We start from the raw sequence: 10,311 nt of genomic DNA, 5'->3' as shown, positions 1-10,311 counted from the left end.
CATCTGTATGGTACTTGTTATGAGGTAACTTGTGTTGTTGGCTGAGCACCTGTATGGTACTTGTTATGAGGTAACTTGTGTTGTTGGCTGAGCACCTGTATGGTACTTGTTATGAGGTAACTTGTGTTGTTGGCTGAGCATCTGTATGGTACTTGTTATGAGGTAACTTGTGTTGTTGGCTGAGCATCTGTATGGTACTTGTTATGAGGTAACTTGTGTTGTTGGCTGAGCACCTGTATGGTACTTGTTATGAGGTAACTTGTGTTGTTGGCTGAGCACCTGTATGGTACTTGTTATGAGGTAACTTGTGTTGTTGGCTGAGCACCTGTATGGTACTTGTTATGAGGTAACTTGTGTTGTTGGCTGAGCACCTGTATGGTACTTGTTATGAGGTAACTTGTGTTGTTGGCTGAGCACCTGTATGGTACTTGTTATGAGGTAACTTGTGTTGTTGGCTGAGCACCTGTATGGTACTTGTTATGAGGTAACTTGTGTTGTTGGTTGAGCATCTGTATGGTACTTGTTATGAGGTAACTTGTGTTGTTGGCTGAGCATCTGTATGGTACTTGTTATGAGGTAACTTGTGTTGTTGGTTGAGCATCTGTATGGTACTTGTTATGAGGTAACTTGTGTTGTTGGTTGAGCATCTGTATGGTACTTGTTATGAGGTAACTTGTGTTGTTGGCTGAGCATCTGTATGGTACTTGTTATGAGGTAACTTGTGTTGTTGGCTGAGCATCTGTATGGTACTTGTTATGAGGTAACTTGTGTTGTTGGTTGAGCACCTGTATGGTACTTGTTATGAGGTAACTTGTGTTGTTGGTTGAGCACCTGTATGGTACTTGTTATGAGGTAACTTGTGTTGTTGGCTGAGCATCTGTATGGTACTTGTTATGAGGTAACTTGTTGTTGGCTGAGCATCTGTATGATACTTGTTATGAGGTAACTTGTTGTTGGCTGAGCATCTGTATGGTACTTGTTATGAGGTAACTTGTGTTGTTGGTTGAGCACCTGTATGGTACTTGTTATGAGGTAACTTGTGTTGTTGGCTGAGCATCTGTATGGTACTTGTTATGAGGTAACTTGTTGTTGGCTGAGCATCTGTATGGTACTTGTTATGAGGTAACTTGTTGTTGGCTGAGCATCTGTATGATACTTGTTATGAGGTAACTTGTTGTTGGCTGAGCATCTGTATGGTACTTGTTATGAGGTAACTTGTGTTGTTGGCTGAGCACCTGTATGGTACTTGTTATGAGGTAACTTGTGTTGTTGGCTGAGCACCTGTATGGTACTTGTTATGAGGTAACTTGTGTTGTTGGCTGAGCACCTGTATGGTACTTGTTATGAGGTAACTTGTGTTGTTGGCTGAGCATCTGTATGGTACTTGTTATGAGGTAACTTGTTGTTGGCTGAGCATCTGTATGGTACTTGTTATGAGGTAACTTGTGTTGTTGGCTGAGCATCTGTATGGTACTTGTTATGAGGTAACTTGTTGTTGGCTGAGCATCTGTATGGTACTTGTTATGAGGTAACTTGTGTTGTTGGTTGAGCATCTGTATGGTACTTGTTATGAGGTAACTTGTGTTGTTGGTTGAGCATCTGTATGGTACTTGTTATGAGGTAACTTGTGTTGTTGGTTGAGCATCTGTATGGTACTTGTTATGAGGTAACTTGTGTTGTTGGCTGAGCACCTGTATGGTACTTGTTATGAGGTAACTTGTGTTGTTGGTTGAGCATCTGTATGATACTTGTTATGAGGTAACTTGTGTTGTTGGCTGAGCACCTGTATGGTACTTGTTATGAGGTAACTTGTGTTGTTGGCTGAGCATCTGTATGGTACTTGTTATGAGGTAACTTGTGTTGTTGGCTGAGCACCTGTATGGTACTTGTTATGAGGTAACTTGTGTTGTTGGCTGAGCATCTGTATGGTACTTGTTATGAGGTAACCTGTTGTTGGCTGAGCATCTGTATGGTACTTGTTATGAGTTAACCTGTTGTTGGCTGAGCATCTGTATGGTACTTGTTATGAGTTAACCTGTTGTTGGCTGAGCATCTGTAGGGTACTTGTTATGAGGTAACTTGTGTTGTTGGCTGAGCACCTGTATGGTACTTGTTATGAGGTAACTTGTGTTGTTGGCTGAGCATCTGTATGGTACTTGTTATGAGGTAACCTGTTGTTGGCTGAGCATCTGTATGGTACTTGTTATGAGTTAACTTGTTGTTGGTTGAGCATCTGTATGATACTTGTTATGAGGTAACTTGTTGTTGGTTGAGCATCTGTATGGTACTTGTTATGAGGTAACCTGTTGTTGGCTGAGCATCTGTATGATACTTGTTATGAGGTAACGTGTTGTTGGCTGAGCACCTGTATGATACTTGTTATGAGGTAACGTGTTGTTGGCTGAGCACCTGTATGGTACTTGTTATGAGGTAACCTGTTGTTGGCTGAGCACCTGTATTGTACTTGTTATGAGGTAACCTGTTGTTGGTTGAGCATCTGTATGTAGCTTGTTATAAGGTGACCTGTTGTTGTTCTGTTGAGGGATAACACTTCCAGTCTGAGAGGGCTTTGTCTGCTTCCTACCTGGATGGTTTGGTCTGGAGGACACCCACACATCACAGGAGGCTGCTGAAGGGAGGACGGCTCATAATATTGGCTGGAATGGAGTGAACGGAATGGTATTAACCGCATGGAACCCATGTTTGATACCATTATATTCCATTACTATGAGCCTGTCTTCCCCAATTAAGGTGCAACCAGCCACCTGTGACCCACACGGGAGGGCTGGGACAGTGTCCGCAGGGCTTCCCTGGATGCTTTTTGTCTTCCCGTTCTCATTGATTCTGTAGTCTGCTGCTCCTGACACTAACACAACGTTACAGGGAGTCCCTCTTCCTGCTACTGCAGCTGTGTGTGTCTGTGAGTGTGAGTGAGTGAGTGAGTGAGTGAGTGAGTGAGTGAGTGAGTGAGTGAGTGAGTGAGTGAGTGAGTGAGTGAGTGAGTGAGTGAGTGAGTGAGTGAGTGAGTGAGTGAGTGAGTGAGTGAGTGTGTGTGTGTGTTCACACTCTGTTTGACTACCAGACTTATTTAAAACAAATGCAAAAAACGGCAGCCCAATGACCCCTCTATGACCCCTCTCAATGTTTATCACACATCAATAATGTAGCGACAGTAGAGGAGAGGAGTAAGGATTCCAGAGACTAGGCTTTTACTATTAAATGAAACACCAATTGGAAACATTATTGATAATTATTGCTATTGCAGGGTGATAATTTGGCTGTGGTGGCGGCAGGTAGCCTAATGGTTAAGAGCTTTGGGCCAGCAACCAAAAAGTAGCTAGTTTGAATCCCTGAGCCATGAAAAATCTGTCGATGTGCCCTTGAGCAAGGCACTTATTAACCTTTATTGCTCCTGTAAGTCACTCTGGATAACAGTGTCTGCTGAATGACTAAACTGATGAATAAGGTTTACGAATGTTTTTATGGTAAAACTGGGAATCCACCAGTTTCTTCTGTCATCCAAACATGTCAACCCCCACCACCACTTCATCTATAATTGTGTGTTCACACTTTCTTTTTAGGATTCCAGATTTCTTTATGATTTTAAGCCCTTCACCTTCCTACACCTCTCAGAGGTAAAACTCCCACGATGCACTTTACTAATCCATGATGTGACCAACAACTAGATTTGAAAAAGTATAGAAAAGACTGGAGACTAGAGATATGACACGACACAACCTTGCAAACAACATTATACTGGCCAGGCATTGAACGACCGGAGGCTGTGAGGGAGATAGGTTTTGAAGTTCACATTAAGGACCTCATAACAACCATAACAAACAACATTGTAGAGGCAACGTGGGGTGATGTCAGATGAGAAATTGTAAAGCAGTGCCAATATCTGCTGACTGACCTTGAAATGGTTATAACTTCTATAAATAAAATGTATAACATAGAAAAGCCCTCGAGGTACTGCCAACTGCCTTATCTACCTTAATGCATACATAATCTGGAATATAAACGTATTCAAAACACTATTAAATCTTCTGCATGACATGTTCTTAGTGGGAACAGTGGAATTACTGCACAGCACAGTGATGGGGAAGGCAGTGCCAGGGTAAAAATAGAGCTGTGATGTAAGACATTAAGCCCAAAGGGCTCATAAAAGGTTATGGCACTGGAATGACAGTTTGAGGGAAAAAGATAAGTTGAGCTGTATCACTATAACAGGCCCTCTATATGGTCTGGTCTATGGTAGAGGGTTGTATCCTATGTGAGAGAGAGAGAGAGAGAGAGAGAGAGAGAGAGAGAGAGAGAGAGAGAGAGAGAGAGAGAGAGAGAGAGAGAGAGAGAGAGAGAGAGAGGTGTACCGTGGTTTCAGAAAGTGTTCACACCCTTTGACTTTTTCCACTTTGTTGTGTTACAAAGTAGGGTTGAGATATATGTTTTGTGTAGATCGTTGACAAAAAATGACTAACATAAAATGTTGTACAAATAATACACTAATATACAGTATATTGATTAGATTCACATACACCTTCGCCAAATACATTTAAACTCAGTTTTTCACAATTCCTGACGTTTAATCCTAGTAAAAAAATCCCTGTCTTAGGTCAGTTAGATCTCCACTTTATTTTAAGAATGTGAAATGTCAGAATAATAGTAGAGAGAATGATTTAGTTCAGCTTTTATTTCTTTCATCACATTCCCAGTGGGTCAGACGTTTACATACACTCAATTAGTATTTGGTAGCATTGCCTTTAAATTGTATAACTTGGGTCAAACATTTCAGGTAGCCATCCACAAGCTTCCCACAATAAGTTGGGTGAATTCTGGCCCCTTCCTCCTTGCTCACACACGCTTTTTCAGTTCTGTCCACAAATTTTCTATGGGATTGAGGTCAGGGCTTTGTGATGGCCACTCCAATACCTTGACTATGTTGTCCTTAAGCCATTTTGCCACATCTTTGGAAGTATACTTGGTGTCAATGTCCATTTGGAAGACCCATTTGCGACCAAGCGTTAATGTCTTGAGATGTTGCTTCAATATATCCACATAATTTCCTTTTCTCATGATGTCAATTATTTTGTGAAGTGCACCAGTCCGTCCTGCAACAAATCACCCCCACAACATGATGCTGATACCCCCGTGCTTCATGGTTGGGATGGTGTTCTTCAGCTTGCAAGCCTCCCCCTTTTTCCTCCAAACATAACGATGGTCATTATGGCCAAACAGTTCTATTTTTGTTTCATCAGACCAGAGGACATTTCTCAAAAAAGTACGATCTTTGTCCCCATGCACAGTTGTAAACCGTAGTCTGGCTTTTTTATGGAGGTTTTGGAGCAGTGGCTTCTTCCTTTCTGAGCGGCCTTTCAGGTTATGTCGATATAGGACTCGTTTTACTGTGGATATAGATAGTTTGTACCTGTTTCCTCTAGCATCATTCACAAGGTCCCTTGCTGTTGTTCTGGGATTGATTTGCATTTTTCGCACCAAAGTACGTTCATCTCTAGGAGACAGAACGCATCTTCTTCCTGGGCGGTATTTTATTTTTTAGTTATTTTACCAGGTAAGTTGACTGAGAACACGTTCTCATTTACAGCAACGACCTGGGGAATAGTTACAGGGGAGAGGAGGGGGATGAATGAGCCAATTGTAAACTGGGGATTATTAGGTGACTGTGATGGTTTGAGGGCCAGATTGGGAATTTAGCCAGGACACCAGGGTTAACACCCCTACACTTACGATAAGTGCCATGGGCTCTTTAATGACCTCAGAGAGTCATGACGGCTGCGTGGTCCCATGGTGTTTATACTTGCGTACTATTGTTTGTACAGGTGTTTGGAAATTCCTTCGAAGGATGAACCAGACTTGTGGAGGTCTACATTTTTTTTCTTTTGATTTTCCCATAATGTCAAGCAAAGAGGCACTGAGTTTGAAGGTAGGCCTTGAAATACATCCACAGGTACACCTCCAATTGACTCAAATTATGTCAATTAGCCTATCTGAAGCTTCTAAAGCCATGACATAATTTTCTGGAATTTTCCAAGCTGTTTAAAGGCACAGTCAACTTAGTGTATGTAAATTTATGACACACTGTTATTGTGATACAGTGAATTATAAGTGAAATAATCTGTCTGTAAACATTTGTTGGAAAAATGACTTGTGTCATGCACAAGGTAAATGGCCTAACCGACTTGCCAAAACTGTAGTTTGTTAACAAGAAATGTGTGGAGTGGTTGAAAAACTAGTTTTAATGACTCCAACCTAAGTGTATGTAAACTTCTGACTTCAACTATAAGTATTCCACCCCCTGAGTCATTACACGTTAGAATCACTTTTGAGTCTTTCTGGGCAAGTCTAAGAGCTTTTCACACCTGGATTGTACAACCTTTTTTTTAAATTCTTCAAGCTCTGTCAAATTGGTTGTTGATCATTGCTAGACAGCCATTTATGTTATTTTATTTTTGGAAACTCTGTTTATTCAGTTTTACACACAAAACACCACAATAAACAATATACTCAACTAGAAAAAAGTCAAATAAAGAATAGCTGTAAAGATACCGTACTTTAGACAAGGTAAACACACTGGGCTGAAGGGTACAAAGGTTAAAGGGCAATCTGTAGTTAATACAGGGACAGCGTGGTCCCCTCGCCATTGTTCCTGTAAACAGACGAGGGACAGGGGTGGAGAAATACAACTACTCACAGGCAGTCATGGCCACAGACTGACCGTCCACTGGAGCAAAAATGAAAGTTGCAAGAGTGAACAAAATAAGGAAAAACAGGGAAAATCAAGCTCATTGTTAGTCTCTGACAGGACAAAAGGAATAAAGCATCCGCCAGTCACATTCCATAAGAATCGATAGGCACAGCAACCTCAATGTCCCCCAAAAATGCTCCTCCAACCCGTGAGTCACAGGGGTGTCAAATACAGACTTATTTTGGTTTTAATAAGAAGGACATCCGAGCACAAGCATCGTAGAACAGTTTGGAGTTCCCACGTGAATAACAAACAAAAAATGTCATTTCAGAGAGCACAACACATCTCCCACCAAGTATTTATAAGATGGGGGAACTGCCATCTTGCATTTCTGGAGTATTAGTCCAGCTAAAAGAGTTGTTTAAGTAACAGTGTACGACTGAATTCTTGACAGGCGGGTACCTATGAGCAGTGGTCCAAAAAGGTCTGTAAGGGGAGACGGATCTATAACAGTGTCATACATACGTATACACACAGCAAAAAAAGAAATGTCCCCTTTTCAGGACCCTGTCTTTCAAAGATGATTCATAAAAAATCCAAATATCTTCACAGATCTTCATTGTAAAGAGTTTAAACACTGTTTCCCATGCTTGTTCAATTAACCATAAACAATGAATGAACATGCACCTGTGGAACGTTCGTTAAGACACTAACAGCTTACAGACGGTAGGCAATTAAGGTCGCAGTTATGAAAACTTAGGACACTGAAAAACACCAAAAGAAAGATGCCCAGGGTCCCTGCTCATCTGGGTGAACGTGCATTAGGCATGCTGCAAGGAGGCATGAGGACTGCTGATGTGGCCAGGGCAATAAATTGCAATGTCCATACTGTGAGATGCCTAAGACAGCACTACAGGGAGACAGGACGGACAGCTGATCATCCTCACAGTGGCAGACCATGTGTAACAACACCTGCACAGGATCGGTACATCCGAACATCACACCTGCGGGACAGGTACAGGATGGCAACAACAACTGCCCGAGTTACAACAGGAATGCACAATCCCTCCAACAGTGCTCAGACTGTCCTCAATAAGCTGAGAGAGGCTGGACTGAGGGCTTGTAGGCCTGTTGTAAGGCAGGTCCTCACCTGACATCACCGGCAACAACGTCACCTATGGGCACAAACCCACCGTCGCTGGACCAGACAGGACTGGCAAAAAGTGCTTTTCACTGACGAGTCACGGTTTTGTCTCACCAGGGGTGATGGCTGGATTCGCGTTTATCGTCAAAGGAATGAGCATTACACTAAGGCCTGTACTCTGGAGCGGTATCGATTTGGAGGTGGAGGGTCCATCATGGTCTGTGGCGGTGTGTCACAGCATCATCGGACTGAGGTTGTTCATTGCAGGCAATCTCAATGCTGTGCGTTACAGGGAAGACATCCTTCTCCCTCATGTGGTACCCTTCCTGCAGGCTCATCCTGACATGACCCTCCAGCATGACAATGCCACCAGCCATAATGCTCGTTCTGTGTGTGATTTCCTGCAAGACAGGAATGTCAGTGTTCTGCCATGGCCAGCGAAGAGCCCGGATCTCAATCCCATTGAGCATGTCTGGGATCTCTTGGATCGGAGAGTGAGGGATAGGACCATTCCCCCCAGAAATGTCTGGTGGAGGAGTGGGGTAACATCTCACAGCAAGAACTGGCAAATTTGGTGCAGTCCATGAGGAGGAGATGCACTGCAGTACTTAATGCGCTGGTGGCCACACCCAATACTGACTGTTACTTTTGACCCACCTTTGTTCAGGGACACATTATTCCATTTCTGTTAGTCACATGTCTGTGGATATTTTACACGTTAAGTTTGCTGAAATTTAACACAGCTGACAGTGAGGACCAGATGAGGAATCAGTGATTAAGGATAAACATAATTCTTTACTGAGAAACGGTAGCCGCAGGATCACAGTACACTTGAAAACCAACAAACACTACGTCTCGTTAACTCACTCAGGAAACAAACGCACATGGTAAACAATTCAAGCTTCTACAAAGGGCAACAGAAAACACACCTCTTTTAACAGGGAAATCATAACGACTAAATAGGACACACCTAGGACACACCGAGTGTTGTTAATGTCTCTAGGGTGGTCTCTGCCGCCCTCTGGTGACAGGTGGAACTATGACACCTTACAAATAGTTATATATGTTGGGTACAGAGATGAGGTAGTCATTCAAAAATAATTTAAACACTATTGTTGCACAGAGTGAGTCTATGCAACTTATTATATGGCTTGTTAAGAAACAACAAATATTGCCATAACAAAGGGGTTGTCTTATTAACTCAAGAAATGTCAGCTTATAATTTATCATTCATTTGTAAAACTTACGAAAAACATAATTCCACTTTGTCATTATCGAGTATTGTGTTTAAGGTAGTGACACAAAATCTCAATTTAATCCATTTTAAATTCAGGCTGTAACACGACAAAATGTGAAAAATGTCAAGGGGAGTGATTATTTTTCTGAAGACACTGTATGTGTGGAAATTTTCCCAGACTCATCTGTGCGATAAAACTATACCATCTCTGTTTATGTCAAAGAAGGGACACAATTTTCCACTCCAAGGAGCAGATGGAGCAACATTTTTATATAAACACTATGCAACGCAGTGAGAGGGAAACAAATTAAGCCGAGCTCACTCGCCTACAACGATTCTCCGCCAGGGCTTGTTGAGCTCAATCTATTTTCTAACCATCACTGAAGGAGGTGTGTGTGTGTGTGTGTGTGTGTGTGTGTGTGTGTGTGTGTGTGTGTGTGTGTGTGTGTGTGTCTGTGTGTGTGTGTGTGTGTGTGTGTGTGTGTGTGTGTGTGTGTGTGTGTGTGTGTGTGTGTGTGTGTGTGTGTGTGTGTACAGTATGTGGGGGGTTTTGTTGGTTATGAAAGCAGCCACTGACAGCCCGAATACCTTCGGTGATAAAACACGCATGGTGATATCTCCTTCACTGAAGCAGCCGTCCACTTCAATCAATAATATCTGTAAAAGCTGTGCCTAAGTACCAAAACTGTAGCTAAATCATGCACTAAAAAGATCACAAGACCTTGTAGGACTGTACAAAAGTTTATGTGGACAAGATGAGACTGTCAAGTGAAGAGGGAATGTATATATCACGTCTAGTCATCTGACAGGCTAGACATTTGGTAATGTAGCCTAGTCTGTTTGATGTGGAGGTCTGACATTTGAGGAGGGTTTTTGATGTGGTAGGGATGGCATGGGATGTGCTTTGTGTGTGTGTGTGTGTGTGTGTGTGTGTGTCAGTACTTCCGGGTTGGAGCGAGCAGTCGCATCCGCACTTCGGTCTGCACTTCGGTCTGCAGGTAGTATAACTTTTCATTACATTTCATTACATTTCATTATAGTACAACGGTTTGATTTGTCTAATCTTAGCAATTTCTTCTTAGCTAGCTACATAGCCGTCTTTGTATCAAAGATAATTGCGTAATTATCGTATTTCGTCGTCCTAATGTAGTCTACACTGCTATCTGCCCAGCAGCTAGCCAGCTAGCTAACGCCCACCGTCTACATAGCTAGCTACATAGCCGTCTC

This window comes from Oncorhynchus nerka, linkage group LG23 (genome assembly GCF_034236695.1).
Source record: "Oncorhynchus nerka isolate Pitt River linkage group LG23, Oner_Uvic_2.0, whole genome shotgun sequence".
Classification (NCBI taxonomy): Eukaryota; Metazoa; Chordata; class Actinopteri; order Salmoniformes; family Salmonidae; genus Oncorhynchus; species Oncorhynchus nerka.
This window is presented reverse-complemented; position numbering follows the sequence as displayed.